At 40.3% G+C, this 25790-nt stretch overlaps 1 long non-coding RNA gene across 1 annotated transcript; it reads right to left on the bottom strand.

The window, feature by feature from the left end:
* Positions 1-22570: 22570 nt before the first annotated feature.
* Positions 22571-24018, bottom strand: LOC135407728 (uncharacterized). Its single transcript, XR_010426993.1, has 3 exons — positions 23738-24018; positions 23478-23649; positions 22571-22913 (listed from the first exon to the last, which is right to left on the bottom strand). It is a non-coding gene; the product is annotated as an uncharacterized LOC135407728 (long non-coding RNA).
* Between the last annotated feature and the right edge of the window lie 1772 nt (positions 24019-25790).

Here is a 25790-nt window from a genome sequence, read left to right on the forward strand (position 1 = left end):
CGGCGGGGGGTTCACCCCGCGGCCCCTTGCTCCCCGCTCCCCGCTCCGACACGGGGGCACTCTGGAAGCATCAGTTACTCCTGGTGTATGTCCCAGAAAACACATTCAGCTTCATCCGGCATAAAGCTTTTCAAACTGTCTTCCAGGTGAAAATGGGTCTGGCATTTGGAAGATAATTTGTTTATCAGGGAAAACTTCCATGAGAAAACAGAAACACCCTGCTTTTTGAATCCCTGTTTTCCTCTTGTTCATATGAAACAGACCCATTCATAATGTCTGAGCCAGAAAAGAGCACGTTAATTTGAACAGAACAATAAAAGGTCCAAACTTACAGCCCATATGTGATTTTGGCATTTTCTGGAGCTCCATAAGGTTTATGCTCACCTCTCTTTTCTTTAGTGTCATGCAAACTGGAAGAACTGACATGCCTAGAAAAATTTCTTTGATAGTTCCACATGGTCCACATGAGATAAGGTAGAATGTCCCATGAAAACTTGGTGTTTTAATGCTTTTGATTTGCTGTTTCAAACAGTGGCAGACTTACTAGATTTGCTTGGTACACTCTCTTTTGCAGTTTCTTGTACAAGTATGGACTACCATCTGCAGCAACAGAATTCCCATCACCTCTTGAACCTGTGTCCAAGCCTGATTGGTATCTTTTGCATGGTTATGAAGCAACTACTATACAACTAAAAGCGATGAGTCAATTTTTAGAAAATGCTGGAAATCAAGTTTATATTTTTTGGGTTTTGTTTTCCTTTTTTTCATGAAATAGATTGGGAAAGAAACTTTCAAGACCTGCAAGTTAATTTTTCAAGGACACAAAGCAGAACTCTCTGATGGAGCTCAGAGGTTATGCTCCTGAATTCAGTTGCGTCAGAACACCCTTGCAGATAATTACATATGAATGTGTAAGTTACACTTTTCAAGGACATACTCTCTTCAAAGTACTGGGGAGGGCAGAAAATTTCTTTACCCTGGAGCTTATCTGAAGTCACTCTGACATTTTCTGTCTGTTTTTTGGGAAAACAGAAGTAGTGAAGTAGTTCTGAATAAAACCAGAAAGTTATCCCTTTAGTAACAGTGAAGCGTTTGGAGTAGCTTGTTTTCCTTTCTTTCTTTTCCTTTTTTTTTCCCTCTTTTTTAATTCTTCTTCCTCTTCTTTTTTTTCTTTTCGTCTTCTCATCTTGCTGTTTATCAATCCAACAACCTGTGACATGTTTTTAAAAAAATCAGAGTGGCAAGCCTTTCCTCAGGGATGCAAGCCAAAAACAGCTTAGAAAGTATCACTCTCAAGTACACTCTGCTTCTCTTGTTTCAATTATCTAGAAATCAGAGACATGCAACAAAGTACAGGAAGAGAAATCTTTTACCTGTGAGGGAGCCCCAAGAGATACACAACTCCAAATTAATAGAGAACACAGTTTTAAAAACAATTTGGTAGAACAGTGCATTGGGCTGATTTGAAACACATTTTTGCTTTCTCTACACTTGAAGTATTTGTCCTAGGGAACTGACATAAATGTTGAGCTTAGACTTAGCAGCAATGACTTCATCACTCTGGCTTAATTCTTCAAAGAGTTTATGAATTCTTGTGCTAGGAATCAAGTCTTTTACTTAAACTGCAGGTTACTTACCCCTCTTTTTTTGCCTATAAATGTTGATATTTGCTATAAGTACCAACTAAACATGTTATTAGCTTTATTTTATTGGTTTTATCTTCAGAAAAAACTAGCAAACTTTTCTTATGGGCTGTTGTAAAAACGTAAAATGATATATGAAGTATAGACATTTCAAACCCAGTGGGAGATACAGTGGATTTGTCCCTGTCTCTGTATGATCTTAGTGCTTGATATGCATTCCTATATCCAAGAGACTATTTGATCTGGAAAATACAGTGTGTGTTGCCTGAACTGTGTTGCCAGGATGGAAAGCTCAGCCTGTGAAATGGTTCACACAGTTCCTCTTGGTGCCATAAGGGTACGTGCTGAAATAAAGCTCAAATAAGTAGGTCTGGGTCTAAATCACAAAAGCTGCAACCTCAGTTGCCTCTGCAGGGCTGAATAACGAGACATGGATCAAGTCACATGATGTCATCATATGATTTTTAGTGTATTTCAGCGTGACATAAAAATCAGTTGAAAACCTGCAAAACATAATTCAGAATTCTAAAGTTTTCACCTGTAATGTACCTATATAGATGGGGAAGTATTTTAAGACCTCCTTAAATTGTTCAAAAACTATCTTAGACCCATTAACAGCAGAAATATTCTTAAAGTAGACCGATTTTTATGAAACTACATGTTATTTTTCAGACAGTAATTTCTTGAAAGACATTTTCCAGAATGTTTTAACAACTTAATTGTAACCATTAGTCATTATTCACATAGTTAAGATTCTTTATTTGAAATCGGTTGTTGCTCTATGGTCAAAACATTAGTGAATATTGGACACCAAGCTAGACTTGCTGCACAGCAAATATATTTCTACACCTGAGAAAAGGATATTAGGCAAGAGAGTGAGGGGTGGGTTTTTAACAGGAAGAGAAAAAAGAAGGTATCTAAATTCCAGTATCTTTCCTCAGAAAAACCGAAACCATCATCCAACAAGAATGAAAGCTGAAAAACCCTCTGGATATTTGCCCTGTTTACACCTGCTACCAGGTGGTGACCTCGTAGGAAAAGCTTGGGAGCCTTTTATCTCCCGTGACATAAGAGTTCATTATTCAAGAGGCAGCTTGGTAGACAAACTCTGTAAATTGCCAGATTTACAGAAAGGGATTCATTTCCACACCAGTGTCAGGACAAGAACAAATACAAAATGGGGAAGCTTAGCAGTTGCCCATGATAGGCTCAGGATTTTAGGCTCTATGCCCATTTGCTTAACCTACCAAAGCAGTTAGTGCAGCAGGAATAATGTGTGTAAACTCTGACACCTCTACCACATCTCCTTCTAGCTCTGATGTACATTCCTCCCCTCCCCATCATCCCCAGTCTACATCAGGAAAAACTGTCAGTGTGACTGTATTTCATGATCCCTTTCACTAGAAAATACCTTTCTTTTACTTGGTGACTCCAGAGTCCTATATAGGATCCTCCCCATGATGCTCAAGATAGGCCCACTGAACTTGAATAATGGAGGCAGTGATTCTGGGAACCCTTCCATTTAAAGACTCCATCAACTGCCTGTTTTAGTTCAGAAGCAATGACATGACTGCAGTCTTTCTTGTTTCCATGACCTGCTGAGTTGAAGAGCAGGTGAGCTGCTGCCTGCGTCTGGTGACTGAGAGAAAAAATGTGGCACAGCCCTGCCTTCTAGTACCTGATGTGTGGTCAACCTAAATTGCTGTAGGACCAGCTCATCTCTACACCTAGTACAGCCACAGTCTTCTATCAAGGGCATATTCCTAGAAGGTAGCAGAGGAAAATGCTGCCTCATCTATCTAGTTTACCAGCACCAAACAACACCCACCCAGAAATCAAAATTTGGCCCTATATTTGATAAGGCTGTGTGCTAGCAATGACCGTTCTGAGTTTCTTACTCACATTCATGCCTGTAGCAACTCTTATTCCTCCTTGAGCACCCTTGTGACAAAATGAGACTGAAAAAGCTAAATGAAGAAGCAGCTTCTTCCTTCTGGCTGTGGAAGAGAAAATGGGTTGATGGACAACTTGTTAGTCTTGTTTCTTCTGGACAGTGCAAGTTCCTTTTAAGTGATGGCAGGTGTACAAAAAGGTTATTGGGAATGTTAATAACAGGTTGGCAGTGAAGGAAAGGTTCTGGTAGCTGTTGATAAGGAATCACAGAGGTGTCTTTTGCTTTTGCATTTTCCCAGTATATCCTCATTTGCAAAACCTCATGGGCTTCTTCACAGGGAGCTTTATAAGGGACTTGAAAAGAAATAGTCCCTAGAAATATCCAGCAGGGTCTTACAAAGTATAGGAAATAGGGAGAAAAAAAGCTAGTATCAGAGGTATAAATATTGTCTGAAAGATGTTAGAAGAGTCCAAGTGGCTCTTCTGGTAACTGGATTGCCAGAAACAATTGGCATAGATTGCAATGGGTGTTTCTTGGATGCTCTTCCATCTCCAAAATCTGTGCAAGTGCTCTGGAAATGTTGTGAGGGTGAGGACTCATACTCTTACAGTCTGGACAGGAAATGCTCTTGCAGTGTTTTGACTTCACTTGTTGTGCCTAGATGACACGGAGGAATGCATGAAAATGAGAAATGATGAAGCAGAAGTGGGGATAAACGCATTAATAAATAGTGTTTTGTATCTTAGAAGGTTTTTGTATCTTAAATAGAATCTTTGCTCAGGTTCAGAGGGAGGAACATGGAAAAAACATCTTGAATTTTTCCCTCAGTGTTGGCTTGTGTTCACCTGCCCCGGCTATGCTTGAGCTGTGAGCAAAACTCTTTGAGAAGAGGGACCCTTCTAAAAATGGGAAAGTCCTCTGAAAAAAGAGAAATGTGCCAATGAAGGAAACATGCTACAAAACATACAGTGTCCTGACAAGTTACTCTTGTGGCCAGTCTGCACTTTCAGCTACTTTTCTACATAAATTTCTCACTGAAAACTTTATCAGTTTGATCACATAAATTTTCAGAAGTAGGAAAGCTTGATGTTTATGACTTTGCAGCACGGAAAGAATAGGAGAAATATTGAGAGAAAAAGTTTTCTCTTCTCTCTTGGACCTCTATGTAAAGATTTCAAGCTTACGGTAATCTTCCCAGCATTAGTCACTGGGAATTAGTATGTCCTCTCCAGCTGGTCTAGATGCTGGGTCACAGTATAAAAACTAAATAGACTTCAGTAGAATGCCTAAAATTCATTTTCTTTTTCAGATACTTTCATCTCACACATTTCATTGCGTTTTTAGGCTGGCAGGTTTCCTGAGGGCAGCTATGGTTTAGATTTACAGTTCCCTGGCCAGTCTGATTCTGAAGAAAAGTTGTAACACCTGTAATGTAATACTGTTTCCTAAACGAGTGAAAAATGTAGTGGTCTGAAAAGGAAGCCTCTAAACTCCAATAATCACAATATATCACGTATCTCTGCACCCCACTGTGGCAGCCAAGAAACAGTTTCAATTCCCTTTCCCCTGTCTCCACCCACTCATTTTAAAGAAACCAAACTTGTCTCGTCATGCTGGAGACTTGCCTTTAATTTTTTTTTTCTGGGCTTTCTCCTATTCAGGTTAGGCTGGAGAGACTCTGGAATTTTTGGAATAGAAGGAAAACAACTGTGTGACAATGCAGTGCCTATTCCTTACTACTTAAAATAACTAGATATCCTTGCCATGTCCTGCCAAGCACTGGACAGCCAGATTTTCCCTATTCAATATTTATGGGCTCTCATATATGTGCTGAGGGACAGCAAAGTGTGGCACAAACTTCACTGAGAATGATGCAAAATTTAAACTTTAAGCCTCCAAGACTAGGTGATCAGAAACAACACCAAAGGGTATTTTTAACAAAAGGACAGAAGTGTCAAAGACAGAAATGGTGAGTCAGGAACGTGAGGAACACCACAGTTTCCTCTGAAAAGGTTCTTGTGCTTACAGTATATTTTGTTTAATCGTCATATTTAGAAAATGCTCACTGAAATAATGACTACTGTTATTCTCCCTACCCCCATTAGTTTTTATAAGATCCTTTATGAGCTTTTACATTTACTGCAGCTTTCTAGCTTCCTTCTTTTCAGTTTTCCACATGCCTCTGTAATTCTTGTTACTAGACCATTTGAAAGTAGGAAGTTAAAGCTATTTCTTGGAAAGTGCTTTCGTTAGGAGATTGGTCACTGAAATGTAAAGATTGTGTTGCATATCTCTTTTGTGTGAATGAGAGGTGTAAATAAATTTATAATGGTAAGTAAGAAAAATGAACAGGCCCAAAAATTCTGAATAACTGCTTGGAATTTCTGATATTGATATACATGTTTTTGTACAGAGACATTCTCTCTTCATCAATGGCAAAGAACTTTTCAGCCTTCTAAGAGTGTATTCATTAATAATAATTCAAGCTGCTGCTGGTAGAAATAGAAATTACTGAATTGTAGAAGTACTTTGAAGCTCACATACCACATTTCAGATCTGATTACTTTCCCTACTTTCTGTACCCTTATTGGATGCTTAAGAATCACAGAAACTGTGTGAGGTTTCTAAACTAAAGCCATTTAACTTTTAGTGCAGAAAAGAGCTGCTTCCATAAGAAGCAAGTTAGCAGCTTACTTTAATCTTCCACTCATGCTGTTTTTCTGTGTAACCCCAAAACTAGCTCTATATCAAGCTTTAAGCTCATTTAGATTAGCTTCAGATCTGAAACTACACTTTGAAGGAGCTTATCATGTATAATTGCTCTTCAAACCAAGCAAAAAAGGGAAGGACAGTGAGATCGCAAGTGACTTCACTCACTGCAGTGCATAGGGACCTTGGGCCAAGGCTAGATCCAGTATATTTCTTCATAGCTGGTTCTTCTTGGCAGCTGCAGCTGATGCCAAGGGAATGCCTGTAAGCTGGTAAGATCCATCACCTTAATCTGTTCCTAATGCAGGGCTGACAGGTTTAACCACTGCCACCACCCTCTATGAAGCATGTCATTTAAACAGTGGCTTTAGTGTCCTTCATGCTTTAAAGAAATGCAGTCCTGCTTCGAGCAGGAGACCAAATCTGTTAACTCTCTGAAGTCTCTTACATCCTGGATTACCCTGTCACTTCTAAGTTTTGGTCACTTTGTGGTGCAAGAAGCTAAGGTCAATTAGAAGAACAACTGGACTCTCTGCCTGTTTGAATATAAATCTATGCACGAGACAATGAAAAAATCATGTCTTCATGTCCACTGTAAAATACTAGACAAAATTTCTGAGAGATGAGAGCTGTAACATTACAAAATTTCAAGACACCAAATTGCCATAGCACTACTCCAATGCCTTCTTTTTCGTCACAGTGGGCATGACTTCTCTCCCTCTGTGCCCCAAATGGCAGCAATATGAGCAACACCATGTCTGATAAAGATCAGGACCTCATGAAGGGTTGGGCCTGCCAGCATTCACTGAATATTCAATCCACACATGGTTTTTAAAGCGACCTAGCCCCATTTCAGGAGCAGAAAGTTTAGGGAGACCTGAGATAGATCAGATACTTCACAAACTTAAGCTTCAAAGGATATCACAAATATGCAGATATTATTTGCTTCTGTATTTGAGTGTTTGGAGATCCACGTCAAGAGAGAAGTAGCAAGATGTCACCCCGGTGAGGTGGGGTGGTATCAGGCTGGCCTGCCTTTGTTCTATCTCATTTAGAGCATGCTTGCACATGCAGGGTATTTGGGCTTGACAATACAATTCTCTTCATCTACCTTAGGCATCTACAAACCCTGAAATAACCTCTCTTGAATTATAGGAGAAATAGATGGATAACATTCCGGAGCCTTCAGTGAAATATAATACTTATTATTCCTAGAGTAGAGAGAACAACCCTGTAACTCAAATACAGAAGACTTGAAAGAGATAATGATTTTTCAGGTGACCTTTTATTTAATAAATTATTTTATTTTGTTATCAACACAAGAGCAATGTTAAAAAATTAATGCTATTGAAAATGATTAACAAGCACCTGTGACTTAGTATTGTGTAAACAAAACAGAAGTTGGACTAAGAAAAAAATCTACTTTAATCTGTGCTGTTTAACAAGCATCTCCAAAGAGCTCATTCCAAAAAAACAGTTTTCACAACTGAGTGTTCGGGAGTGCGCTGTCAGAGAGAATGCACTGAAATGCAGCATTGTTCCCTTAGGCTACTCTGCTTTCAGTATCTTGTGCTTGCATGGTGTCAAATGGAATTGCTAGGAAGTGCTGGTAGGCTGTCACCCTACAGCTTGTATGGAGTTTGTCCCACAGACAGAGGAGTGGGACCTACAGCAGTGTTAAAGGGAGGTGAAGATCCCTGAGTAAAGGAAACAGCAGGGTATGATCCATCCTGTTACGGCTATTTGGCAATAAAACCAAGCCCAGGATGTTGACCACATACGGTTTCATTCTCCAGGCCGTAGTTCTGGCATCATCGCTAAGGGCATCCCGGGTAGGGTGTGGAGAATTAGCAGCTATAGACCTAATCATGGCATTCATAAGTCCCTCTGGGCACTGATTGCTCTTGAAGATCACAGAATCACAGAATGACTGAGACTGGCAGGCACCTCTGGGGGTTGCCTGTTCCAACCCCACTGCTCAAGCAGAGCCACCTATGGCCACTTGCCCAGAACCACATATAAGCAGCTTTTGAGTATCTCCAAGGAGGAAGATTCCACAAGATTCCAACCTGTGCCAGTGCTTGGTGACTTTTCACATAAAAAAAAAGTTTCCTCATGTTCAGAGAGAACCTCCCTTGTTTCAGTTTGTATCCATTGTCTCTCCTCCTGTCACTGGACACACTGGAAAGAGTCTGCCCTCCTCTTGTTTGCTATCTAGTGTCCACGGTGTGATTGGCTGGGGAGAAATGAGTATAACCCCACCAGCCTCCATGCAAGTGAGGACTGTTCTTCAAGAAGTTAACTTGCTTGGGCTTCATTACCAGCAAATATAGTTTAAAAAAAGTTGTATCTGTTCACTATATAGCTTGAAGAAAAGTTATCCAAACCTCTTTACAGTTCTACCCACATTTCAGACAGGATTAGCCACTGCTATTAATTTGTTGTTCCAAGGAGACAGTAAAAATTTAGTTGATGTTTGCAAGGTCTGTGTTTTTACCAGTAAAGGAAATGGATACCTTGTTTAGAGATAGAAGATAACAGCTTGCTTCCTCCTGGCTTGCCTGTCTGCTACAGCATGGACCTGACCTGGAGCTGAACTCCAGACTTTGATTGAGTTGCAATGAGGGTTTTAGCACCTCATTACGACTAGCTTTTTCCCACTCATTGGAACAGGATGCCCAGGCTTAAGTCACTATCCATGGAGGTATTTAAAAGATGTGGAGATATGGCACTTAGGGATAAAGTTGAGAGGTGAACTTGGCAGTGCTAGGCTAACAATCAAACTTGATATGACAGGTCTTTTGATGATTCTATGATCCTATGAATGTCTTTCCAAGGACTCAGATGGTCAACATACCTGAGGCAAAACAGTCTCCGGTTGTCATATTCTATCAGCTTCTGTGGCAGTGTGAGGTGGGTTATCTCAGCAGCCAAGCTCTTGTCTAGATGTTTGCTCAGTTCTCTCCAATGCACAAGAGAAGAGAATTGGAAGGACAAAAGTGAGAAAAAGTCATGATGAGTTGAAAAATCCAAAGTAATGCTAACAAATGCAAAGGCAATCATTTGCCACCTCCCATCAGCACACTGATGTCCAGCCAGTTTCCAAGCCTCTGATATTTGGAAAAACTCCCTGTCCAGTTTTATTGCTGAAAATGATGTTTTATGACATGAAATACCTCTTTGGTCAATTCGTGTCATTTATCCTGGCTGCGTTCCCTACCAAATCCTTGCTCACTCCTAGCTGGTTCATTGAGAGGGTGGAGAAAGAAACAGAAATTCTTCATCCTGTTCAAGCACTGCTTAGCAGTACCTAAACATCATGGTGTTATTATCATTATTTTGGTCACAAATCCAAAACACATCACCTTCCTAGCTGTTGTGAAGAAAATTAATTCCATCACAACCGGCCCCGCTACTAGCCGGAGAAGTTGCCTAAGGCACCAGAACCACAGTTTGGCTCTGTGTATCTTCAAGAGCTCAGTAGCATGGCATGTAAGACAGGAATCCCATATGTTCATGTCTGCAGAGAATCAGTCTGGTATTTTATTAAATTCCTAGGCAGTGTGGAGGTAATGTCACCACAGACAACTTTATGTATATTTAGAATAATTATCTTCAATCCAACTGTAAATAATATTCCAGAAAACAGTGTGTCCAAAGTAGGACACACATGAAAAGGCATGAACTCTGACTTTTAATGCATTGCATAATATTCTCTTCAGACAGATATGCTGTGTTACCCTTGATTTTACTAGTCAAGGGTAGTAACATCTTTGTCATCTTTGTCAACTCTGACTATTGCTGTCTGGAGTCATCAAACAGCATCACAATAGTTGAAAAAAAAAAAAAAGGACAAATTTTAATCCCAAGTGTGGCTAGTGATGTTCTGTATACTGTTTGTGAAAGGTTATCTGTAAAATCCAAAATGTTGTCTTTGACAACCTTAAGCTGCTTGTTAACCCACTGTGTTGCTGCTGGAATGAGCTGGGCCTCAGTGCTAGTAAAGTACCCAGTTAGTTACTGGGAAAAATGTGGCAGAAGGCCAAATAAATTATAACTTATCTGACCGAATCATAATCATGCTGGCTAGTGTAAGATAAAACAAGCCCAAAACAGGAGAAGACCACAAGCACCAAAAATCCGAATCAGAAAACTATCAGTAATCCATGCTGTACAGATTAAAGTTGGAGAATTAAGACTTTCTTTAATTTCTTTATCACCAAAACATCTAAGATCAGAGAAGTTTATTTCATCTGAACATCTCCACTCCATAGGTCTTTTCCAACTTAAACTATTCTGATTCTGTGATTCCACACACTCAGGTCAGTATAAAACAGTGTCATTTGACTATGGAGTATCTTCTAGGAAGGCATTCTGTGGGTGAAGCACTGCTTGCTTTGATAATTCTCTCCAGCAGCTAAAAATCACCAAAAAATGAGTTTTCTTTAATATTTTAACATTGCTGCCTTTATCCTTTAGGCAGACACTGTTGTGACTTTCTCTACTGAAGTAAAGGACTTTTGAAAACCCAGTGGTTTATTTCCACGGAGGTATTGGTAGACTGTAATTAAGCTTTGTCTCAATCTTTCTTTTTCTCTATAACTTAAAATCATTAAAGACTTTAGGAGGAGATCTCTAAATTCTTGCCAGAAGATGCTTCCTCCACTCCATCAGATTGTTTTATGGCTCTTTTCTGTACCCTTTCCATGTCTGAAGTTTGTATGCATGCCTGAGTGCTGTGTGTGTTAACTTCAGAACAGTCCAGATGCCCAGTATCTAGCTCATCAACATTATGCTCAGAGGGAAAAAAATACTTTCAGCTGCTACCCACTTTTCTTCTTTATCCATTAAAGAACTGCAACAACATATTTTGTCTCTGCATTGACAGATGGATTTCTGTAGTGCTGAGACTCTTCACACTGCCATCCACACTGCAGCCCAGTTTTCATGACTTGCAGACCTTTTTATGGCCATGACCATGCACTAAATGGCCACATCAAAGCATATTTTGTATTAATAGTTCAAATTTTCCAAACAATCCAGGTTGCATGAATGAACATGCATACATATTTGTGTGTCTATAAGCAAGTATCATTTATATTATTTATATATTATGAATTTATGTATTTTATAGATATGATGTGCTATATATTACATATATGCGTCTTACCATACCAAAGAGTCCCATGGTTATTTGCCACCATACCAGTTTATGTCATGCACAACTGTTATGAGCTCCCGTGCCTGTGGATCTCTGCTAGACATACAGCCTGATCATCTGTCAGAGGCAGCTCTACATATGAGTTAAGGATCTATTGGAAGAGCTGGACTGTCATAACACAGAGCAGAAAGATGAAGTGGCAGGAGATGACAAAGCCCATATTTTTAGTTAAAATTGAATTCTACTGTGCTGTAACTCGGAATTTTTCAAACTTGCAGACTTAGCTGTTTTAAAGTCAAAAAGCTTAGCAGAAGTGGCACTCACACCGAGGCTCTTGTACATTGTCTCCTCCATCATTTGTTGAGGCTACAGTTCTAAAAGAATGTAACTGAACATATTATAAATGTTTAATTCCCTACAGCCTGTTCAACGCAGTAGCAATGTGAAAGTCATCTCCTTGCCACTCTACTGCTCTGCCTTATTTTTCTCACTCACTTTCCAGTCCTTGCATCCAGCCTTAAGATTTCATCTTCAGCTTCTAGAAGCTGCAAAAATCTACTAAGCCCTTCATTTTAACCAGTCACCCCCTATCTTTTGCTAGTTGGGATGGGATCTCATACCTGCAGACCTGCACATATTTTTGCTTGAACAGCTCCATTATCTCAGACCCACACACGCACACCTCTATACAGGGTCCAGCCACTAGAGGGGACAGAGCCTTACACTGGTGTGAAAGCACCTCAGATAAGATTTTTTGAAATACCTCTTTCTGAAATGAGGCCTGTTCTTTGGGAGAAAAGCAGTTTAGACAGGAAAACAAAACCTTTTTTTTTTTTTTGAGACTTTTAGGTTGATGACACAACAGCTTGTCAAGAGAGGCAGGCATATGTGCCAAGGTGTTATTCCCCTTCACCAAAGGCAAAGCATCATCTTTCTCTGAAGGTATTCTGCTGGGAATGGAAACAGTCATGTTTACTTTGATGAAGCACTTTCGATGCTGGGAGACAAAGGAGTGTCACACAAGAGTTGGTATTAATATTCAACAGTCACTCACTTTACCTCCTGTCTTTTGAAGGGTTGTAGTTAGATCCTTGCCATGCTCCAAAAGCTAAACCCCTTCCTGATTCTTTACCTCAGCTCGGTTTGCTTTCTCTCTCACACAAACAAATAAACTTTGTACACAACCAACATAATGTATGCAAAACTTTTAATGAACCTAGTGAGAATTTGTCATGGATGTAAAATAACTAATGATTCCTGCACTGCGTCTCTTAACAGTTGCTTGGTTGCTCCCATTCTGTGTGCTGTGATTGTGCTACTCTATAACCTCTCTGGCTTAATTTGTCTGGAAGGACACAAGCATATTCTGCCATTTATTAACTGGCTGGAGGGCATCTGAGAGTTTTGTAACTGAGTAAAATAAAGCTTAAACTACAAAACTTGGACAGTTTAGCCTGTGATTTGAAGTCATTAAATGGGAACTCCAGGGGATGCACCAGCTTCTGTAATGGCTATTGAAATGCTGTTTTGGGGAAACATGTCAGATCATGCAGTCAGCTACACTTTAGCTGGAAATGATGAAAACAAAGAGTATAGAATTTACATTAGTGAATACTGGCAGTATTGGTGTGACTACAGTTGTGTGGGGATATGAAGCTGCAGTGAGGGTAAAGAAGCATTAACCAAACAAACTAACACACTTTGCAGTTCTGTCATTCATTTCAATCAAGGTAACATGATGAGAATTTCTGTGATGCTGAGGGATTGTGATTAGACTTTCTGTGGTGCTGTGAGTGAACTGATTTTCAGGCTAGGAAAACATAGATTTATTATCTGGTTAGTAACTTCTTGAATATACAACATGTAAAGCTGTAACACTGTGCCTTAAAAAACATGTTAAGTTGAAAATACTGCTTCAGCTTGGATCTAACAGTGCTCTAATTCAAGTACGCAATAGAAATATTAATTAAAAGACCTCAATGGAAAGAAAATAAAAAAATGTGCTAAGCTCCTTCTTAGCACGTATCATTGCTACAGCTGGTCTAAGAGGTAAGGGGCTGTTAAACCCAAGACAGTGAGGGACAAGGAGAAGGTGTTTCTCTATACACTGGGGGGAAAAAAGATTGCCTACAGTAATTGTCAGAGGTGGCTCCTGTAGTCATCATTAGCCATAAAATAGAAAAGACACAGATCTAAAACTCTCCAGGACATGCCAGCCTTAAAGGACATTACAGGTAGTGATTAGACAGAATTGCAGGCAACTGGCAGCATTGCAGTAGCCAAGGAAAATTTTCATCATTAAATGCAGTCTTAACAATGTGTTTCCTGTTTGATCTTTTAGTAAATTTCTTCCATTATCATGAAACTATGGCTTTTAAGTGTTCACTTATTTGCAAAACTTAAATGCTGTTAGGGCTAAAAGATCAGACACAAGGCATGCCATTCCCCTTGGAATGGATGCCTTAGAAATCCCAGTTTGAGACCATTGTCATAGTCACCAGCATATCCTAGATCTCCGAAGGCTAGAGGTTATATCTAGCTGGAGATAGGAATGGTAGAGTTTCTGCATAAAGACCTTTTTATGCTGATCAGCAGAAAGTGATGACATTCACGAGCATGGATTTAATGTCAATGCCTCAGGAAACAGACTGTGATGGGTGAAGTACCAAAGCTTGCACAAGCCATGACCTTGTCACATGAACAGTCACACTACATTTAGCAGTACTACACAGAGAAGGCATTGGTAAGCATGGATACATATTCTGAGAAGTGTTCTTTGTTCTTAAGACACAAATCCGCTTTTTATTTCCTTCTTCCCTTGAGTCTGTAGGGGACTAGACTCTGTAAAGGAATATTTTGTTCAGTTGCTCAGGTGCTATAAGTTTCTATTAAATTTTCAGGTTCTTACCCTTCTAATAACCTCAGGCCTCGGTTGTGATGCTGGGGATTAAATCGTGCACAGTCTAACGTAAGTGTTTAAGAGTGTCTAGTACACGAGACTAAACATTTTGCAACAAGATATGAAATAGCTTGGTAAGTGTTACTTTCCTCCCCCACCTCCAGGGCTTGGTAGTTCACGCTCCAGGTATTCAAGGCTCAACTCCACTCCTCCCTGGCTGTATAACCTCAGCTAAGGCTGCTGTAGAAGCTGCTTGCCAGTGACAAAAAGCTGTGTGAATGTCTGTATAAAATAAAAAATAAGTTTAACAAAGGTAAAATTATAGGCTGGGGATCAAGGAATCTCAAGTACACAAGAGGAAAGATAGCGACATGAGCAGGAATAAGATTCTAAATGAAAGAAATTGAGAGCTGTTTTCCAGATTATTGGGTGTCCTTGGTATTGATGGAGCTGGTAGAAAAGATATTGGGTTGTGCTGTCAAGGGTTTGCTCTAGGGAGTCACAGCAGTGAGTACTCTTCCCCAGATGTGGCCTACTAGGCCAATGAAGGCTCTTTGGATTCGTTAAAAGAGATGGTGAACATAGCTTTGTCTCATAGCATATAAAATCATAGCTGTATGACATGTGCTGGTCAGCAAATAGTTGCAGTGTACTTGCAAAGTTGTACATATACTCTTGCAGAGCCTGACTACAGACACCTGAACAAATGAACCTGAAAGAAGGGTGACAGCAGCAAGTGACAGAATCTTCTCCATAAAACATCACCCCCAAGCCATTTCAGCACTGACAGGCTGTATATGAAGCCACCAGTATACATGGAGGACATTTTCACAGAGGCATTGGGATTTACCTGGTACAGAAAGCCCAGAGTCCCTTCCTGGGTGGCTTTGATAAGGGCTTTAACTTTTATACCAGATATTCTGTGCCTTGCTTTTTCTGATTTATTAACAATATATAAATGATCCAATATTTGGCTACTGCCTTTAAATCAAAGGATTTTCCATTCTAAATGACAAGCTTTGCATTTTATGTAGTGTGGCTTAGGCTTTAATAAGCCTTTACTATGTCCATATATCTTACCAACACTCTAGGAAGAAGCTTTTGTACCTATTATAAATTACTTTGGCAATGGAATGACCACATCCACTGACATACTTGAGAATGTGATGCTGCTACCCCAGGTCTTGGCAAGCACACACAGAGAGGGAAGCATTTGTATTGCAGTCACACCAAAAAGGGAAGGTGTGGGCTAGTGGTGGGGGTGCAGTTGTGGGGGATGAAACCTCCTGAATCCAGCAATCTCTGCTGTGACCAAATCTCTGTGAGCCATGTGAAGGTGTTCAGCTCTTCTTTCTCAATTTTCTCATCCCTCAAAAGGATATTTTAATTCTTTCTTCCCTGGAAAGACACAAGAATTGATCAATTAATGTCTGTAAAACATTAATCAATGTAAAAGAGAGAAACACTCTGTAAGTGCTGTGGTTGATTATCACTATTCAGTCTTTCAAAGGAGCACCAAAATACATCTAGCCTTTGAGCTCAGCTGGATCTCTGGATTGAAACTGAGAACGGTATCTTAAAAATTCGGGAGATATTGTGTAACAGTCTCTGCAAGCACAGCAGGTCAGTATTTGTTGTGTGCCCTGAGCTGCGTTTGCCTTGCTCTCAATTCTTTTTGCTTTGCCTGGGAGTATATTATTACATTATCAAGAGTTAAGGTGACTGGTCATTTTACCCATTTGTTTCTAATTTCTATGTATTCCTCCTCATTCTCCATTAACTCAAATATCAGAATGTTATTTTTGAAGCCACTGAGAGGAATGCATTACAGCTGCATTCTCCCAGAAGACACCTGTTTGCAGAAGTCCCTGACAGGAGTGTTTGGCCCATATGAGCAAGGACTGTGGAAGGACAAAAAATCATGAATGCATACTGAGCAAATCCCAGCAGTGATGCCTTTTCATCCCCTGGCAGTGATAAATTGATTGCCAAATGTCTTTATCTATCCACAAGATATTAAGACCATTTCTGGTAGCTTATGACAGTAATTGCTTCTTTGGCCTGTTTTGTACAGGTACATGAAGCAAATTTCTCATCTTCAGGCCTCAGATTGTGGATGTACTGGAGAGGGTTGTTCTGCATTTTGTGGGTCTAGATCACCTGTGATGTGGATAATCTCACCTAAGACTTTTCCCATTGGAATCACCCTCGTGAAAGCTTCCAAGGTCCAGTGACTGGGTAGCTTGAGAAAAAGTAGTGTGAGTTTGGGCCCCTTCCTAATTGTTGTTTTCTACTGCAATTATATGTGCCCAAGAAGTTATTAATAGGGAATGGATTGCTCATTCTGCTAGCTGAATGTCACCACCAAGATTCTCAAATCATGAATGTTGTGATCCAAAAAGTCCCAAAGAACCTTTGTGGGAAGAAAAAGTCATTACTTAACTGTAGTTGGAGCTAGTACTGCTAATAGGCTCCTTCACAGAAGGAGAGAATGGAAAAGTTGAATGGGATTGCATGGTTTCTAGATCACCTCATTTCATGCAACACTCCAGAAAGTTTCTAAGTAGCAGGAGATGCAAAGTACAGCTTTATGAAGCTTACAGCAATCCAAAGCCTCCAGGAAAACCCAGAGGATGTCCACAGACCGAAGGGCAAAGGCTGATGCCATATGAAATTTAACAGCCCTCTGCAATAAATGCAGTCCCCTGAGACTGCTTCTGCAGAGGATGGGATATCCACTCCTTGCAAGAAGATGAATCTAAAGTCTCTGGAGGACTATGTGGTTCACTAGGAGCCAATGCAGCAGGCTTAGCTCCTTGCATCCCTACAAACGGTGCTGTCAAAAAATCTCTCTCAAGCACACATCAAAGATGTTCCCAACAGCCTGGTGCACACTCCCCTGCTCAAGCGGCAGTCTATATCCTCATGTTCTCTATCTCCAGCCAGCTGTGCCTCTGTCTCCTGTTCTCTCTCTGATTACCCTACAGGTTCACCAGCAAAGACAAATTACTTTATCTGGACCTCAGTTTTGGGTCTTTTTCAGCATCCATCTGGGAACTTTGCAGTAAGTGTCAAAAAAATAGATCACTTTGTATTGTTTCAGTTATTGTAACTGAGTAAAATGCATGGTTCATCTTTAATTTATAAGTAAACATGGCACTAATTTTGAATTTAATTAATTTCTAAGTCAAATAAAAATGCCTCATACTCACATCTGTTCAACTTTTCCTGATTTGATGCCAAGCTATTGTTACATCAAACTATTTCTGATTTTGTGCTGGGCTTTTGTACTTTAGATGATGATCTACTTCTTGTTTTAACGGGTGTCTATTTTGATGTTAATACATTATCTGACACTGCATTGCACCATCTACTCCCCGAGGCTAAAAAAATTCCTTGTTTACTTTTCAAGAAGTGTTTTCAACTTCATATGTATGATCACATGACCACCCTGACCTTTCTTAGTGCTCTAGATAATATGTCAGTTTAATGAAAGAATAAGTTTTCTTTGTGATTTATTTTTTCCTGTATTAGTTTTCTTAATGAACCAGGGTGGATCTGTGCAGCTAGATCAAACTTGTGCAGCTTTTACTGATTTAAATCATAAAGAATATAATGTGGGACAATACCATGTTTTAAGTAGTTTGCCAGATGGCTACATGAACTGGGGTGTAATTCAAGTGAATCCTCTGCTATTACTTGCCTCCATGTGTGTGTTTCATGAAAGATCATTCATACATTATCAGTGGATAAAAGAATTAGGAAATTTTCCATCAGATCCATATTTAGCATCACAGATAAATTCTCTTTTTTTTTCCTTTTGCCCTACCAGTTAATAATTTTATAAGCCTTTTAGCTAAATGCCAAATCACTGTTCAGTGACAAGGCAGCTGGTCTTGCTTATGGAAATATACTCAAACATACTTAGGTCTGGAAACAAACTCCGAAATCTTGTATGAGTGAGGTCTTCGGTTCATTTTTCCAGACGTAATCCAGAGGGCACACAGACACACAACACTGGAAAAAAAAAAAACACTCGAAGAACCGGATCATTTCCATTTAGGGTAGAGGTTCAGGTCAGAGCCCATTCCACCCAAAGTACTTCACCTTGTCTTCACCTCTAGCCGGAGCACAAACAGGTGGGGTTTTTCTTCAGAGAAAGATTATTGCCCTTCTCATTGAGAACATGTGCCAGGGCAGAAAGAAACCCAGGTGTTTCTCACCGATGAGACTTAACAGCTTTTTTCAAGAGATGTCAGTGCTTGTTCTGCATGTGAGTATCAGGATTCTGTTGTACAGCAGTATTGAGTACTCTGAGAGAAACTCAACAGGCACTTTGCCCACTGGTTGCAGTGGGTTCAGCCTCCTGTATTCATCTCAGCTGGCAGACCTTGTCCAGGAGGGAGAACCTACACTGTGCACAGCCCAGTAAGAATTGTTAGGGAAGGGCTGCTGCACTCACAGAACCAGCAGTACACCAGTCCAGGTGCCACCCATATCAGTCCAGGTGCCAAGGGGGAATCCACACTGCCCCCTCTCCAGCTTCAGACAGGGGTGAAACCTAATGCACTGCCAGCCTTACGGCTGTGCACACCATTGTCCCTCTACAGTCCAGGGCTAATTTTGGACCTGTTCTAGAACATCATATTCATCAAAACTTCATGCTGGTGGAAGAACAGGTTTACATACATTTTTGCCTCTATCTACCTTATTTTGTGCTTCTTTAGCACAAAATTAGTCCTAAAATTATCTATTTTACTCATGGCTGAATTGCATATCTGCTTTTTTCTTTAGGGCTAGGGACACATGAAAGTTGCTTTGTGCTTCTGCTTCCCAAAGCATATTCCATTCAGATCTGTGTAGAGTACAAGTTCCTCATAGCAGAATGAGTCTCTTAAAGCAATACTGAATGTGGTCACAGACAATAAAACAATAGTCCTATTTAAAGGGCTGCTGTGGTAGCTCTAATATCAATAATAATATCTTCCATCTTCAGACATAGAAATATTGGTTATGAAGTCCTTAGGACAGCCTTGCCTTTACTGTCTCAAAAGCAATGGTGACATTAATGGATGGGAAAGGTAGGGTAACCCACACTGTGCAAAATAATGCAGATGAAAAACATCTGAGTGCTTCCCTACCCCCAGGAAGGATGCAACCTGAGATAGGAACATGTGTGTGCTGATTTAGAATAATATTTCCTTCCTATGTTAGTCTCTATGAAAATGCAAACAGGTGTTAGACAGCTAGTGTTACATTCTGACAAAAGCTATTTCAACAACATGCCTGGCCTTGCCCCAGCTCAGGGACAGTGGAAGGAGCCAGGAGAGATGGAAAATAATAAGCAAGCTCCACCTAGTTGTGCTCTGCAGCTCACCAAGGTTTTAGGGATCGTTTTCTTCCCTTGCTTTGCTCCTCTCCCCTCCAGTGGATAACACTGAGTGTCAGCGGCTGATCACAGGGAATGGAATGACACTTTGGGCTATGCCAAGAGCTGGAAGCATGCTTGCTGGCAAAGCAGAGGTGACAGGGTACTGCTGGGGCTGTCAGCCCTACCCTGCTGCCAAGAAAAGGTGCCAGGGAATAACCCCTTGAGTTCATTTACCTGCCCCAGGGCCAAATCTTGGCGCCCGTGATGTGTCTGAGCAGGGGAGCTTGGGAGCACGTTTTTCATAACACACTTGCATCAGTCATGTAAGGAGAGAGGAGGAGAGGAGGGGCAGATTGCCCAACTGTACACTGGCAAGCAAGGGGCCAAGCAGGAGAGGCGGTGGCTCAGCAGATGTTTGGGTTGTCAGGCTGGCCTTGCCTGGCGTCAGGGCAACACCTCTGTGCTTGTTGGGGAACAGATGTGTGTGGCTCCAGACCACTCAGGTATATGTGTTTGCCAGGAGTACATGCTGGAAAAAATGGAATACAGCCCACCTGCCTGCTTTCTCAAGCCTTATTTAGGTAATCCAAAAATATGCAGCCATAAACATAAGACAAATGCCAAAAATTTAGCCTGTTACTCTAGTTTTTAATTTTTTTTGCCTTTCCTTGAAAGGTAGTTGGCCCTCAACCAGAACAAGGAGAATCCAGCCTGCAGGCTTCTGGTATTTATCAACACAAAACCTTTTTGGACCCAGCATCCAAAACCTTTCTGTGCATTGCTGAAATTATTCAACCCAATAACAACATGCATCCATGAATTCCACTGGTGAGGATTAAACGCTGATAAAATGGGGAAAGTATGTTGCCTTGTGCACAGTAACAGCAGCTCATCACTTAGCAATTCTACACCTAGACCACTTGCAACATTCAGAGTGGCTTAGAAATATGTGGTCCTGAAAAGTGTCTTTTTCTACTTGCAATTTCCTATTAAAGGTATATTGGGGAAGGAAGGAAGGAATAGCGTTGCTATCCCAGACCTATGAGTGTAAAAGGACCAAAAAGAAGTTCCTAGTACTGCAACTGGTGAACGTTGGATCTGCTAATGGATTTAATACAGCTCTGCATTTACATAATTTAGCTGAGAACAGAATTTAGCCTTGTTATTTTATTACATAAAAGTGATTGGAGTCCTGGATGAATGTCTGAACACTCAGACATTTTTTCCCTGATTATCTAGGGCAAAAAAAAAGGTGAAAAATATAGTGGTTTTATAATTTGATTTTTTTTTAACTCTAATTAAAATTTTTTCCTTAGGAGTGGAGAGAGAAAAGGTGCCCAATTAGAGTCCATTATAATTCTCACAGAGATATAATTAAGCAGGAAGATCAATAAAAATCTCTTCTTGCTGGACTGTTGCCACTTGAGGGACAGACATTTACGAGTGAGAAAAAAAATCCTTTCCCCAGGGAGTACATGATAGTGCTTTTTTTGGTAAAAAAATTTCCCTTGATTTGTCTTTCCAGTGGCCATGGTACGCATGAAGAGTACTGTCCAGGGTTTAAGAAGAAAAACAGTTTTGCTGTTACTGAAAAATTGTGTGAGTGTATACAGAAGTTTTTAATTAAAAGTAAATTCTATAGGAAATTGTTGACTTTTCCAAAGCATACCAGAACTTTTTCTGAAGTGTTTTATAGAAATTTTATTTTTAATATATTCTTGTAACAACTAGAAATACCTTAAATGGGTGAAGGCACTTGTTTTCACAGCCAAGTTTGGTGCTCTACCTGTAACAGCGTGCCTTGGATGACATAAGCATAAATACACAGTTCACCATCTGCCAAGTCCCTTCATTCCTAACATATATTCTGAAAGTATGTTCTTTGGAAAGGGCTAGAGTAGTTCCAGTAATGGCACTATGGTGTCTGAAAATGCACTTTACCATAATGTTCTAGGCAACGAAGGCTGAATTACAGTGAAAATCCTGGAGAAGTGCTAAGACATTCTCTACTCATGGCAAATGTGTTCTTCCTGATTAATGTTTTTATAATAAAATACTATGATGATTAGGTCATTAATTTGAAAAGTCCTAAAAGAGCTGATGCTCCGTGGCATCATTTGTTAATGTCTTTTCTTCACTGTAAAAATAACCACAACGATGACAGCAGATCTCTTAAACTAAAATGTTAGTTTCCTTAATAAAAGATAACATAATAATGTACATCAGGACATAATAGTGTGCATCATATCCAACGTTACATTATTTCCAAAATTACTTTCTGCTATAAATAAGATTGGCCAAAACATAGTGCTGATATACTTAACAATCTTAGATGCCTCATCAAGTAATTCCTATTAACTGCTGTCTGTATCTTTTTGCTTACTATTAGTAATCTATTGCCAAGGAGTCCCTTCTAACCAAACTATGCTATGATTCTGTTCTGCTTTGCTGCTAAGTTGGAGGTTATGGAAATTTCACAGAGCAGGTAATTACCAAGCAGATGAAGTTACCTTCAGAGAAAGGAACAGAGAAAGAAAAAGACAGAAGACTCTGGTAATCTGCACTTCAAGACAAATAAAAGATGTGTTCTGCTGTTCCAGTCTTTAATGCTTCACTGAAATCCCTGAGGGGTATACTACTGGCCCTTTTGATGTTTGCTTGTAGATCACAGCAAACAGAAAATGTGTGAGTAATGAGAATGATCAAGGCTCATTTGAACACAAAGATTGTTGTTGATGGAGACTGTGTAATACCACTTTTTGGCTGTGACTACAAATATCTCATGAATACTTGAAGAACTGGGTTGCATCATCAGCACTGAAAAAAACGCACAGTGCCTGCATTTGCTGTCTTCTCCTTTTTTTTTTCTTTTTAATTATTGTTGCGGGTAATTATTTGTAGAAAAGAGGAACGTGTGGAGAAGGAAACATGAAGGAATTAACATGTAGGTAATGAGTGCTGTGAGGCAGTCCTTAGCACTGATTGTTCTTTCTCAGACAGGCTAGAGACTGTGGTATAATCTATTTTAATGTTGTTGGGTTGTGGCTTTTTGGGTTTTTTTGGTTGGTGACTTTTTTTGGATGGTTGGTTGATTTGTTTTGTTTTATTTGGAGGTTTTTGGTTTTTTCCAAGCTGGATCAGAAGCAGTGGTAAGGATTCACTCGGACAAGAATATGAAAAGTTGCTCGCTGTCTTTGTGCTAATGCCAGTTGCCTTGTGAGTTCAACAGGACTCCTCTAAAATGTAGCAATAGAAATACGTTATGATTTTTCTTGGTGAAACCTATATAAGGATTCTAGTCCCCAAATAAAATGCTTGTGTTTGGGGCAAGGAGGTAGTTTGTTTTCTCCTTTTATTTTTTCTACTACCACCTGTTAGAACATAATGGAAGTGTGTTTATTTTGAGGGGAAATCTAAAAAATTAAAACACTGTAAAAATCTAGGTGGAGCAATTCAGCAGTAGCCCTAAGGTTGCAGCATTTACAGGGATGAATCCTGATCTACACACTTGGTTTCTGTCTGTTTATTAACGAAGTTTAAGTTTTGAGAATTAACTTCTCAAAGTTAAGGAGAATTTGATAGTTAAACAGAAGGACATCTTTTTGTGCCTAATATATCTAACTTCTATCTTTGTAAAGATTTTTCAGATTCACAGGTTTTACAATCTTAGATATGCATAGAAAATGTGGTGTGGCTTCATGAACAAGGCCCTGGAGAGGCTGAGGTCCTGCTCCAGCCTGTGACTTGCTTGGTTTGGATAATGCAACCTAAAGTTGACTGTGAACCCAAGCATACATTACCTAGTCTCCTGAGGACAGTCAGTTTGGTCCCTTATTTCTCCCACAGGGTTGACTGGATTTATGCTTACAATTCTCACTTTCTGGGACAAGCTACAATTATCCTGATGGAGAATGTGGTCACTCCGGGGAGTGTTGCAGCTGGTGCGGATTAGAAAATCCTCTTGAAACCTGCCTTAATGGCAAGGAAGAGACACTTCTACTGCTGTCTCCTAAGAATGGAAAACAAGGCCACATGGTTCAGAGCAGAAGATGTAACTTACCTTTCTCCTTTGTTACAACCAGAATGTTCTCATCCACAGCCCACAGGGACCATCTCATGTCTGCAATCTCTTCACATCTGACCTCCTTGAGCACCATCAGCCTTCATCACTCTCATCTGACCTGTTCGTCTTCATTTCTGGCAATGCCTTCCCTAAGTAACCTTGCAGTTTTCAGGAGGAGGTGTAGGATAATGCATTTTTAATTTGTTTGGATGAGTGTGTGTAGTTAAGGAACCCTTAAATGTAGTTAAGTAAAAAAAAAAAAAAGTTGGTTTAGGTAAAAATTTATCACTGCAGGTTTGCTAAACACACAAGTTGTGCGGTAAGGTCAACACTCTGGAGGGCAGGAATGCCATCCAGAGGGACCTTGACAGGCATGAGAGGTGAACTTCATGTGTGAACTTCATGTGTGAACCTCATGAAGTTCAACAAGGCCAAGCGCAAGGTCCTGCACTTGGATGCAGGCTAGTTGGAAAACGAACTGAGAGCAGCCCTGAGGAGAAGGACTTGGGGATGTTGGTGGACAAAAAAACTCACCATGACCTGGCAATGTATGGCCACAGTGTAAAAGGCCAACCATCCTGTGCTGCACCAAAAGCAGTGTGGCCAGCAGGTTGGGGGAGATGATTCTGCCACTCTAGTCTGCTCTTGTGTGACCCCATCCAGAATACTGCATTCAGCTCTGGGATCCCCAACATACGAAGGATTCAGACCAGCTGGGGTGAGTCCAGAAGAAGATCACAAAGATGATCAGGGTGTTGGAACTGCTCTCCTATGAAGACAGGCTGAAAGTGTAGTGTTTGTTCAGCCACGACAAGAGAAGGCTGTGGGGAGACCTTATAGCACTTTACAGTAACTAAAGGGAGTTACAAGGGAGCTGAAGAGGGACTTCTTACAAGGACATGTAGTGAAAGGACAAGGGGGAATGGCTTTAAACTGAGAGGGGAGGTTCAGATTAGATATTAGGAAGAAATTCTTTACTATGAAAGCATTCGGGCACTGGAACAGGTTGCCCAGAGGAGTTGTGGCGGCCCCATCCCTGAAAGTGTTCCACACTAGTTTGGATGGGACTTTGAACAACCAGGTCTAGCAGAAAGGATCCCTGCCTATGGTAGAGGGGTTGAACCCAAATGTAAGGCGCCTCCCAACCAAAACCATTCTATGATTCCATGATTGGAAACATAGTTGATGAGCTTACAGGAAAAACTACAGTCAAAACACTGTGAGGATGTTAGACAGAAGAGAATTTCATGAAGGGAAACTGGGATATGACCTTTCAGTCCTTTTTTCTTAGACCTTTTCATGTAGGTAGATGCATTATTGTTAGGTAGAGTTCTAGTTACTCTAATGTCAGTTTGCTGTGTTGTCACCTATGTCCACACAGTGGTGCGGCATCTAGAAATATATGAAGAGTTAAGTTCAAGTGTGTGCTTCTTGAGATAAAAGGGAGAGAAAAACATGCTGAGAACAATGGGAACAAGGCCAGTACATCATCAGAGTATTTCCCGCCCTGCTCACATGAAATATAAACGGAAGAATCAGCAAGTAGAAGGCAAGAATAATAATGAAAGGTATGTTCAGTACAGTTGTATTTTATTTGCAGTATGATAACTAAAAGAATTTGGAAGCATCCTTTTTTGGAAAACAGCAGATCAGGAAAGCCTCTTGTCAGAAAAAAGAATCTGAACTCTTGAACACAGACACCTAAATACACAACTTGCAGTCATCCCCAGGCTCAAACATTTAGGTTGCCTTTCCTCTGACAGAGAAGTTAATGAGCTAATAGCATAAGCAACTAGCCTCAGCAGATTATCTATTTAAAAGGCTGGAAATGAAAAGCTTAACACCATGACTTTGGGAACTCATGAAAATACCATTAATTACCAGGACCATCTAGTAGCTGGTTCCCTCTGAAGTTTCCCTCAGGTTAGCTGGCACTTGGCCCAGGGCAGTTTTACCCAGTAAAGTGATTGATTAGAGATCTTGGGGCCGAAACAATCTCAACCTAATCTCAAACTTTCAATGGCTAAGGAGGCTGGCTCCCTGGCATTGA

The sequence above is a fragment of the Pseudopipra pipra genome, chromosome Z (assembly GCF_036250125.1).
Source record: "Pseudopipra pipra isolate bDixPip1 chromosome Z, bDixPip1.hap1, whole genome shotgun sequence".
NCBI lineage: Eukaryota > Metazoa > Chordata > Aves > Passeriformes > Pipridae > Pseudopipra > Pseudopipra pipra.